A 10,192-nucleotide genomic window follows, 5' to 3' on the forward strand; every position below is an offset into this window, starting at 1 on the left:
CTTCATATGTTGACCCCTTAAGGAATGACGTATGTCTTGGAGTTTTGGGATAATTTCTCATTTAGTCCCTGTTTCTTTTTGCGCATTTCATTTTGGTCCTTTATTGCGTTTTATTAGTTTATTATTTATTATTTATAATTTATACCCCTAAACCCTAAACCCTTAATTTCATTTAAATTTCAATTTAATCCTTGTTTATTTAACTTCAACCTTTTTACAAACTATTTTATTATTTATTTATTTATTTATTACTTCTTTATTTTTATATATACTTAAAAATTAGATTATATACATTCTTTTGTTTGTGCATTTTTATTTATTTATTATTATTGTCATTATTATTTTATTTTTATTCTTTTGTTCTTGTTATTTTATTATTTCTTTTATTATTTTTGGCACTTTCATGTCATACATATTTATCTTTTTAATCATGCACCTTCCATTTTTTATTTTTTTTAAGTTACCTTATCTATTTTACTATTATGATATGATTATTATTATTATTATACTTACATTATTGTTATTATAGTATTCCTTTATTTATTTATTTATTTATCATTCTAATATTATACCCATATAGTCATTTTATATTATTTCATTATCACTATATCATACATTGTGTTTAAATATACTTATCCATTTTTATATTATACCCGAATAAGTTAAATCCACATCACTTTAAATGTTACGTTTTTTTTTGCACGATGCATAAAAAAAGAAAATTTTTAAATCGAGGCAATGTTCATTATTTTTGGAATTAGAAGAGTCGTATTCCTAACTTAAGGAATATGACTTCTTTCTAAAACCGAAATAGTCGAATATCTATTTTAAAAATTAAAAAACGAGATTTAAGTAATGAAAAAATGGCGTTTATTCTTGTCTTCGAGGATTTAAGGCTTTGTGTCCTAACTTACAGGACATAATTTTTTCTTCTCGATTAACCTGAAATAAGCCCTTTTTCGCGAAAATTAATTTAATTAAGTAATTTCTTAATACAAAAAAGATTCGTATTTTAAATTCTCTTCAAAATTTTCATTCTCGATACTAAGACATCAAGTAATCTACTAGGTACCAATTTTGAGTGTCATGAGGGTGGTAATCCTTCCTTGTGCGTAACCGACTCCTGAACCCATTTCTTAGATTTTGTAGACCAAAAAGTATCGTTTTAATTAGTCTAACATTTTATTAAAATGAGTTTTGAGGTGATCCAATTACACCTAAATAAAAAGGATTGGTGGCGGCTCCATCTTCATTTTTTTAAATAAAAAGTCAATCTCAAAAAAGGTTTTGACAGCTTGGAGACTCCACTGGGGACAAATAAAAGAGTCAAGCTGCGAGTTGAAAACTTTTAGTCTTTTTGTCGAAAATTAATAATTTGGTTTAAATTTACGATCCCTTTATTGCATTTCATCATTCATGTTTTGTCTTTGATATATTAGGTTATATAGCGATCTAGTATATCTGTTTTACTGGTTCGAAAGTTCCTTTTTGTATGTTTTCCACATATTGCATTGCACAATCATTCCATTTTTCCCTTCTTAAATAGAAGTGAGAAACTATTCATTCGTGATGTCTTCACCTCCATATAGGATAGTGGATTGCTTTCGAGATACATCCATACTTATGTCTTCGTGAGATCTTCATCTCCATATAGCCATAAGGAAATGTATTCCCCTAAACTAAACTCGATCTGTATGAGCCTATAATGGGTGAGGATCGAGGAATCTGCTAGTTCAGGTACCCTTACTTTAGAACCGAACCGCATATAATAAGCCTTAAGAACCTTACCCAGGTAGAACCATACCAAACCTCTAGTGGTCACCTGAATAGGTGTTCTATTTATTATTTCTTGCTTTGAATTCTAGCTTTGTATGAAATGTAATGACTTGTTTTATTTTGTTTTGGCTGTGATTGCATTGCATTTTCATTATAGAAAAGGGTGTTGATTCACGTTCAGTTGCTAAATAGAGAGCTTGTTATGGAAAATGAATTTCTTGATAAAGTGGAAGACAATGTAGCCGTCCAGATATGGTCTGAGAAGACACAACAAGAGGATGGCAACAGCCTGACGAAAGGATATATGTCAGAATTATGGGATTTCACTTGCATCAGTGTGACTCAGAATAACCTTTAAGAGTTGAAAGAAATATGAGACCAATAGAATGACGAAACCAAGAAGTTATTCTACCGTGACTATGGTGATTTGCCTTATTTACTCGATATCAAAGTGGATAAGCACTTATTTCGGACTCTGGCCCAATATTAAAATCCTGCCTATAGCTGCATTACTTTTGGGAAAGTAGATTTGGTGCCCACCATAGAAGAGTGCACAACTCTACTCCGTTGCCCGAGGATCCAAACCGACAAAGTGTTTTTTAGAGCCGCTAATGTCCTAACTTTCTTAAAGAGGCTAATGAGTATAATTGGGATGAGCGAGAAATAGGTCGCGGCTCGGATTAAAAAAAAAGGGAGATAGTAAATGTACATATTGGAAAAGTTTGCGGGATTTGATCTTGGCACATGCGAATACAAAGAAAAGAGTTGACGTCTTCATCTTGAGTATCTACGGGTTGGTCATTTTCCATAAAGCATTAGGGCGCATAGATGATGCAGTTTCAGATCTATTTGACTGGCTCGACAAAAAGGTCACGCTCGTCCCAGCAATTTTGGTTGAAACTTTCAGATCTCTAAGTGCATGCCAGAGAGCGGGTGAGGGAAGATTTATCGACTGTGTGTAACTCTTGCTAGCTTGGTTTCATAGCCAATTTTGGAAGGTAGAAAAGGTCTCTTATCGAGTATTCTCCGAGAACTGTTCTCCGTTGAAGGAATTCGTGGCTACCTCTAGGCAAGAGGACATTTCTAAAGAAAAGTGGATGGCAATTCCCCAGAGTCTCCAAGACAAAGATGTTGAATGGAGGGATCCCTGGATAATCCCTGATGAAATTTTGTACTGATGTAGAGACTTCGATTGAACCCCTCTACTTGGGATATACGGAGTTACTGGATATGCTCCTCTACTTGTATTAAGGTAGTATAGGTCGAGGCAATTTATACAGGCAATGCAAGGGTTGGCTCAGTGTGAGTTTGTGTATAAAGGTGATAATTACAAGAAAAAGGTTCACGAAATATCGAACGCTTGGAACCAAACTCACAAAATGAAAATATTTGTTGCAAATCCCATTACGACCGTCGAATATGATTGGTGGTGGGATAAAAGAGTCAATGACAATGTCCTTGTGTCAAGTCAAGAAAACACCCTGCTAATAAAAGAACAATTACAAGTGATCTGTTTAAGTTGGAGATTGTAAAGCAGGATTTTGAAAAGAAGAGTTTAGAGCTAGGGAAAAAGATAGAACAGTTGGAAGAAGAAAAGATTCAGCTAGGATTAGATGTCGATGTCTAGAAGCTAGAAGCCGAGAAAATGAAAAAAGGAAAAAACAAAAATGATGAAGATTTGAACAGTTTAAAAAATATTATAAGAAGCTGCGTTTGTCGATGAAGACAGTCGGGTTGGGTAAGACACTGAAACAATGGCAGTAAGAAGTTAAAAAAGAAAAGATTGGAGCTGATCAGTGATAAAAGAAATTCCAAAATGCTCGAGTTCCAGTAGATGCTCTAGAAAGAGATTTGTTAGAAAGTTAAAATGAAAAGGTTGGGTTAAGAGTACGGGTGGCAGAATTGGAAAGATTACTGCATTAATATCATAGTCGTAAGTCCGCAATTGAGTTGAAAACAAGCCTAAATAAGATTGAAGAGTTGAAAGGAAAGATAGGAGAACTCAAGGCTGCATTGCAAAATTGTGAACTTCGAGTTGAGCTTCTTGAAACAAATAATGAACACTGGAAAGAGCAACTCTAACACTCTCAAAGTCGTATTAGGGATAGAGATCACATCATGGACAAAGCTGTGACTCAAGTAAGGGAAGTAGCCGACCATTTTCAAACCCTAGCATTTCAAGCCGACATGCTGAGCTTAAAATACGAATTAGAATTAGATCAAGGCCGAGAATTAGCTTAGATTCTTAGGAAAGTCAAGGATTTGAGTATTAGGGCAATGTCGTATATGTAAAATATATTTGTTTTATGTAAAAAGATTTGTTTTGTAGTAAAGTTGTTCTAATAGAATTGAGCCAGAATCAATGCCTCTTTTTGCATTCATTTCATTCATCAGCATTACATTTCATCATATACATTAAATTTCAAAAAAAGACCCTAATTAATCGAAAGTATGACAGTTACCTTGGAAACCAACAAGAATCTGCCAACTAAATATCGTTACAGTACTTGTGACAAACCAAAGCCATGGATCAAAGATCAGAGATATTAGAATAAATTCAGAAAGACATGCAAAATCAGCTGCAAGCGTAGCTTCAAGAACAATTAGCTAAGGTATGATAAGCCAGTTGACCCAATTGCTGGCCAGAGGGATTGAAAAAGGAAAAAGTAATATGATTAACTCTGAGGATGATAATGAAGACCCTATATACCCTAAGCTTTACCCTAGTGAATGTCCAAGCCCAACCAGATACATATCCACGAAGGGTACCCATTACCATAAGACGTCAATAATATTAAGTCGGTACTTTAGCACTGGTGAATTACCCAACAGGTTCAAGTTCCAATCCCGGGGATAATCCGACCAACCCAGTTGTTCCCAATTTGGATGACATGGCAGAAATAGATATAGCAATGGTAGAATTGCCAAAACAGCTAGAAGATCAGTACAAGTTGGTGGAGGAGAGATATAGAGAGTGATGACTACCTTTGCGTGGTTGAAGCTAAGGAGTTGAACTTAATCTCAGATCTAGTGCTCCCACCAAAATTCAAAACTCCAGAATTTGAAAATTATAATGGGACTAGTTGTCCTGAAGCCCATATCACAATGTTGACAGGATGCATCAATAACGACCAATTGTTAATCTATTGTATCAGGATAGTTTGGTCAGGTCAGCTGCCAAGTGGTACAACTAGCTAAGCCGTGCCAAAATCAACTTATGAAAAGACTTGGTACAGGCTTTCATGAAACAATACAGCCATGTGACCGATATGACACCCGATAGAATTACGTTACAAAACATGAAGAATAAGCAAAGTGAAAGTTTTAGACAATACGCTCAGGGATGGAGAGAGGTAGTAATGTAAGTTCAGCCACCTTTTTTGGAGAAAGAGACAACAATAATTTTCATAAACACTCTGAAAGCCCTGTTCATTAACCATATGTTGGAAAGTGCTACCAAAAGCTTCTCAGATATAGTAATGTCCAGAGAAATGATTGAAAATGCAGTAAAGAGTGAGAAAATAGACGTGAGGGAAAACGCTAAAAGATCAGCCTTGTGAAAAAAAGAGAATGAAGTGAACACCATGAGTGTGTAAAAGTTATTCAAAATCAGTCACTGTAGGGTAACCAAGAACCATAATAACCAGCCATCAAGGCCCATCAAGGAAAGAATCTAACTCAAGGCCAAACATGGAAAAAACTCTAATTCACACTCATCCCGATGACATACAGAGAGTTATATCAGAATTTGTTCTATGTGCATGTGGTATCCCCATTTTACTTAAAACCCATGCAACATTTGTTCTCAAAATGGTATGATGCAAATGCTCAATGCGAGTACCATATAGGAATAACAAGACATTTAATTGAGAACTGTACTGTATTTAAAAAGTTGATTGAAAGGTTCATCAAGATGGGGATTGTAAGGTTCGATGATCCATTAGGACATAATGTGGTAGGAAATCCGTTACCCAGTCATTCAGACCAAGGGATAAACACGATAATTGCGAGTGGAGGAAAGAGAACCAAAACCAATGTTGCGGAAGTAAAAACCCCATTGAAATGAGTTTGGCAAAAAATAATAGACATGAGATTAATCATTTAAGATTCAGAAGGGATGTCCAAAGGAATGAGGAGCTACTATGAGTTCTGTACCAAAGAAGGTCATGAAATACATGAGTGCATTGAATTTAGAGCTCTAGCGCAAATTCTGATAGATAACAAAAAATTGGAATTCTTTGAAGATGTCAAGGGCTTAGAAGGAGAAGATGTTTGCGCCTCAGAGGAAGGATCAACGGATAAAGTCTATAAGGTCAATCATCCAGTAGTGATTATTTCACGACCAAGAAGTAATGGAGTGAGATCACAAGCTGTACCAAGAGTCATAATTTAGAATCTTATGGCTTTTCCCTACAAGGATAGAAAAATGGTTCCATGGATTATAACTGCAATGTAATGATCCCAAGAGAGGAGAACTCGGTTGGTACTTCAGAAGAGGGCTAGGATATTGGTTTCTACACGTGCAGTGGGAGGCGCCATGACCCTGTAAATACAAGAACCAAGCCCGTTAAAGGAAAAACCCTAGAAGTTGAACATAAGAAAGTAAAGACAGCTAAACTTGAATCATCTGTTAATGAGCCAGTAACTAAAAACGAGGATAATGAATTCTTGAAATTCTTAAAGCATAGCAAGTATAGTGTTGTAGAACAGCTACACAAATAACCAGCTCGCATATCAGTACTAGCCTTGCTCTTGAGCTTAAAGACACATCGTAGTGCATTGATGAAAGTGTTGAATGAAACTTATGTCACTGATGATATCTCTATGAACAAGCTAGACCGTCTCATTAACAATCTGAGTACTGACAATTTCATCTTTTTTAATGACGATGAAATACCTCCAAGGGGCATGGGATCCATGAATGCTCTACACATCACTACCTGTTACAAAAGATATACATTAGCAGGGATGTTAATCGATAATAGATCTGCATTGAACATCTTGCCTCTATCCACACTGAATAGATTGCCAGTGGATAGCACTCACATGAAGACGTGCCAAAATATAGTGAGAGCATTCGATGGTACATAAAAGGAAGGTGATGGGGAGGATTGAAATACCTCTCTTAATTGGTCGGAACACATATGAGGTAGAATTTTTGGTGATAGATGTCAAACCCTCTTATAATTATTTGTTAGGTAGGCCTTGGATTCATTCAGCTGGGGCAGTGTCGTCGTCACTCCATCAAAAACTAAAGTTGGTAACGAAGGGTCGACTGGTGACGATAAATGCTGAAGAAGATATCATTGTATCCATAACTAGTGACGCACCATACATACAAGTGGATGAGGAGGCATTAGAATGTTCCTTTCGATCACTGGAATTTGCTAATGCAACTTTTATTGTCAAAGGAAACAAGATCCCAGTGCCAAAAATATCTAAAACCACGAGGATGGGCTGTAGTTGACGATTGGAAAATGAGCCTTACTTAGAAGAAGACTCAAAAATACCTTCAAGAAAGAGTTGAGGCACCAATGTTGATGGACAAAAAAAACTATTTTGGCTTAATATAAAAGCCATATACGAGACAAAAGAAGAAGGGGTTGGAAAAGAAGTAAAAAAGGAGAAGAGTGCAACTAAGTGGGGGAGAGGTCAAGTGGGAATCGATGATCTTTCCCAATATATCTAAAACTTTTGTGTCAGGAGAAATCATTTATCCTGAATGAAAGATATCAGAAAATGAAAGCCTAGAAGGAATGTTGGGAAATTTGAGCATCAATGCCATATCTGAAGAAGGAATTGGGAAGAACCTATCATGCATTTGTCCTTATATCCTCAGAAGTGTTCTGAACAATTGGACAACAGAAGAGATCCCTGTAATATTTAGAATTAATTTAGAGTAATGTTCAAAATACACTAATTACTCTAAGCTTGGGAGCAATAAGAATCCTTTTGTGAAAAATGTATATGTTCACTATTTTTATTTCAATAAAATGTATCTTTGTCTCTCACTTTGGCAAATATTCTTTTACTTTTTTCCATTTCATTCATACTCATACCACACAGATAATTATTTTTAGATTCAATTGTTCTTTGGGTCTTCCTTTATTCTTACAATAGGTCTCCAGATATCAATGATACAAGTGACACTGCTATTGACTCAGAGTCTCCAGAGTAACCTCAAGACTTTGAAAATGATCGAGATTGTAACTTGTCTCTTAATTTGTTAAGGATGATAGAACAAGATGAGAAACAAATCCTACCTTACAAAGAGTCAATAGAAATTGTGAGTTTGAGGGATAAACAAGAAAAGAAAAAGGTGAAGATCAGGGCTTGCATCACTGCAGAGACAAAGTGAGATCTCATTGAATTACTCTAAGAATTCAAAAGTGTTTTCGCAAGGTCATATTAAGACATGCCTAGTCTAAGTACGATATTATGGAACACTGACTTCCCATAAGGGAAGAATGCAAGCCGGTCTAACAGAAACTCTGAAGGATGAGGGTTGACGTCTTACTGAAAATAAAAGAAAAGGTTAAGAAATAATTCGATGATGATTTCTTACAAGTGGTTAAATCTTAGAATGGGTATCCAATGTAGTCCTCGTCCTTAAGAAAGATGGGAAAGTACGAATGTGTGTAGACTAAAAAGATTTAAACAAAGCCAACTCAAAAGACAATTTCCCGTTACTTCACATCGACACCTTAGTGGACAACATGATAAGATACTTACTATTCTCCTTCATAGATGGCTTTTCTGGATACGACCACATTAAGATGCATCCTGAAGATATGGAAAAGACTATATTCGTAACCATGTAGGAAACATTTTGCTATAAAGTGATGCCATTTGGACTGAAAAATGTGGGAGCGACGTATCAAAGAGCCATGGTAACTTTGTTTCATGATATAATGCACAAACAGATCGAGGTTTCTGTCGATGATATGGTCGCAAAATCCTGAACAGAAAAAGAGCATATACAAGTCCTGAGGAAATTGTTCTTGAGGTTGAGAAAATTTCAGCTAAAGCTCAATCCAGCAAAATATACCTTCAGGGCTAGGTCGAGAAAATTATTAGGATTCATAGTCAGTGAAAAGGAGATCGAGATTGACCCGGATAAAGTCAAGGTTATACAGGAGTTGCCTCCACCGCGTACACAAAAGGAGGTTCTGGGTTTCTTAGGGAGATTAAATTACATCGCCCGATTCATTTCACAACTAACCGAGAAATGCGACCCCATGTTCCGTCTCCTTAAGAAACATAATCCAAGTGTATGGGATGAGGAATGCCAAAAAAAATTTTGACAAGGTCAAACATTACCTGTCCAATGCCGCAATGTTGATACCGTCTAGTCCAGATAAGCCACCGATACTATACTTGGCAGTATTTGGGAATTCTATGGGATGCGTGCTTGACTAACACAATGATTTATGAAGGAAAGAAAGAGTGATATACTACCTCAGTAAAAAGTTTATTGAATGTGAGACAAGATATTCACCAATTGAGAAATTATATTGCGCATTAATCTGGACAACCCAGAGACTGAGACAGTACATGTTGTACTATACAACTTGACTAATATAAAAAATAGACCCTCTAAAGTACATGATGGAGTCAACTGCTTTGAATGGAAGAATGACCTAATGGCAAATTTTGCTTTCCGAATTTGATATAGTATATGTGAACCAGAAGGTAGTAAAAAGGAGTACAATAGCAGATTTTTTAGCCATTAGAGTTCTAGAAGATTACGAGCCTTTGAATTTTGATTTCCCAAAAGAAAACCTGATGTATATTGCGACTATTAAAGAAAGTTCTCAAGAAAAACATCTTTGAAAACTAAATTTTGATGGGGCTTCAAACACTATGGGTAATGGAATCGGGGCAGTCATGCTATCCCCAAATGCAGATCATTATCCCTTTACTAGTAAATTGGATTTTGATTGCACAAAGAACATAACAGAATATGAAGTATGCATCATGAGTATCCCTGTAGCCATAGAATACAAGATCAAAGAACTGGAGGTATATAGGGATTCTGCACTAGTGAACTATCAACTCAAAGGTGAATGGGAGATAAGAGATCCCAAATTTATCAATTATCGAAGGCTGGTTCTTGAGTTAATTAATGAGTTTGATGATATCCTACTACCTCCTACGAGATGAAAATCAAATTGTTGACGCCCTAGCTACCTTAGCCTCCATGGTCAAAGTGACCAAACAAGAGGATGTAAAACCTATCCAGATGAGTATTTATGAGGCTCTGGCTCATTGTTACAGCATCAAGGAAGAAGAAAAAGATTATTTCCTTTAGTATCACAATATATTACAATATGTGAAGAATCGTGAATTCCCTGATCAAGCAACCGAGAATGATAAAAGGACGTTGAGAAGACTGGGTAATGACTATGTCTTAGAT

The sequence above is a fragment of the Gossypium hirsutum genome, chromosome A09, assembly GCF_007990345.1.
Source record: "Gossypium hirsutum isolate 1008001.06 chromosome A09, Gossypium_hirsutum_v2.1, whole genome shotgun sequence".
Lineage (NCBI taxonomy): Eukaryota > Viridiplantae > Streptophyta > Magnoliopsida > Malvales > Malvaceae > Gossypium > Gossypium hirsutum.